Raw genomic sequence first — 2,368 nt, forward strand, 5'->3', positions numbered from 1 at the left:
CTATAAGGGCTTTGTGTTGAACTACAACATGCAAGGGATGAACAAGTCACCCGGCGAGTTGTTCGCGATGCTGAAAGTCGCAGAGTCAGAACTCCGTAAAGAGCATCAAGTGTTGATGGTGAATAAGACCACTAGTTTCAAGAGAAACGGCAAAGGAGAGAAGGGTAAGTCGAAGAAGAGCGGCAAGCCTATTGCCAATCCGAGGAAGAAACCCAAAGCTGGACCTAAGCCTGAAACGGAGTGCTATTATTGCAAGGGTATGGGTAACTGGAAGCGCAACTGCCCCAAGTATCTAGCTGACAAGAAGGCGGCCAAAGAAAAATCAGGTATATTTGATATACAGGTTATTGATGCGTACTTAACCAGCTCTCGTAGTAGTGCCTAGGTATTCGATACCGGTTCTGTTGCTCATATTTGCAACTTGAAACAGGAACTGCGGAATAAGCGAAGGCTGGCGAAGGATGAAGTGACGATGTGCGTGGGAAATGGTTCCAAGGTTGATGCAATCGCTGTCGGCACAGTTTCACTTCAGTTACCATCAGGATTAGTTATGAACTTAAATAATTGTTATTTAGTGCCTGCGTTAAGCATGAACATTATATCTGGATCTTGTTTATTGCGAGACGGTTACTCGTTTAAGTCAGAGAATAATGGTTGTTCTATTTCTATGAGCAATATCTTTTATGGTCATGCACCCAATGTGAGAGGATTGTTCATATTGAATCTTGATAGTGATAATACACATATACATAACATTGAGATTAAAAGAGTTAGAGTTAACAATGATAGCGCCATGTTTTTATGGCACTGCCGCTTAGGTCATATTGGTGTGAAGCGCATGAAGAAACTCCATGCCGATGGACTTTTGGAGTCACTTGACTTTGATTCACTTGACACGTGTGAACCATGCCTCATGGGCAAGATGACTAAAACTCCGTTCTCCGGAACAATGGAGCGTGCAAGTGACTTGTTGGAAATCATACACACCGATGTGTGTGGTCCGATGAGTGTGGAGGCACGCGGCGGATATCGTTATTTTCTCACCTTCACTGACGATTTGAGTAGATATGGTTATGTCTACTTGATGAAGCACAAGTCTGAAACATTTGAAAAGTTCAAGCAATTTCAGAGTGAAGTTGAAAATCATCGTAACAAGAAGATCAAGTTCCTACGGTCTGATCGTGGCGGTGAATATCTGAGTTTCGAGTTTGGTGCTCACTTAAGACAATGTGGAATTGTTTCACAATTGACACCTGCTGGAACACCACAATGTAATGGTGTGTCCGAACGTCGTAATCGTACTTTATTAGAGATGGTGCGATCTATGATGTCTCTTACGATTTGCCGTTATCGTTTTGGGGTTATGCATTAGAAATAGCTGCATTCACTTTAAATAGGGCACCATCAAAATCCGTTGAGACGACACCATATGAATTGTGGTATGGCAAAAGACCAAAGTTGTCGTTTCTTAAAGTTTGGCGATGTGATGCTTATGTCAAAAAGCTTCAGCCCGAAAAGCTGGAACCCAAAGCGGAAAAGTGCATCTTCATAGGTTACCCAAAAGAGACACTTGGGTATACCTTTTATCTCAAATCCGAGGGTAGAGTGTTTGTTGCTAAGAACGGAGCTTTTCTCGAGAAGGAGTTTCTCTCGAGAGAATTGAGTGGGAGGAAGATAGAACTTGATGAGGTTGTCGAACCTCTCATCCCTCTGGATGGTGGCGCAGGGCAAGGGGAAACACCTGTCATTGCGACGCCGGTTGAGGAGGAAGTTAATGATGATGATCATGAAACTCCGGATCAAGTTCCTATCGAACCTTGCAGGTTGACGAGACCGCGTACTACTCTGGAGTGGTACGGTAATCCTGTCTTATCAATTATGTTGTTAGACAACAATGAGCGTGCGAATTATGAAGAAGCAATGGTGGGCCCGGATTCCAACAAATGGCTGGAGGCCATGAAGTCCGAGATAGGATCCATTTATGAAAACAAAGTGTGGACTTTGGAAGTACTACCTGAGGGCCGCAAGGCTATTCAGAACAAATGGATCTTTAAGAAGAAGACGGACGCTGACGGTAATGTGACCGTTTATAAAGCTCGACTTGTGGCAAAGGGTTTTTCACAAGTTCAAGGAATTGACTACGATGAGACATTCTCACCCGTAGCGATGCTTAAGTCCGTCAGAATCATGTTAGCAATAGCTGCATTTTTCGATTATGAAATCTGGCAGATGGATGTCAAAATGGCGTTCCTTAACGGTTTCCTTAAGGAAGAGTTGTATATGAGGCAACCAGAAGGTTTTGTCGATCCTAAAAATGCTAACAAAGTGTGCAAGCTCCAGCGATCCATTTATGGACTGGTGCAAGCAT

The sequence above is a fragment of the Hordeum vulgare genome, chromosome 2H, assembly GCF_904849725.1.
Source record: "Hordeum vulgare subsp. vulgare chromosome 2H, MorexV3_pseudomolecules_assembly, whole genome shotgun sequence".
Taxonomy (NCBI): Eukaryota; Viridiplantae; Streptophyta; class Magnoliopsida; order Poales; family Poaceae; genus Hordeum; species Hordeum vulgare.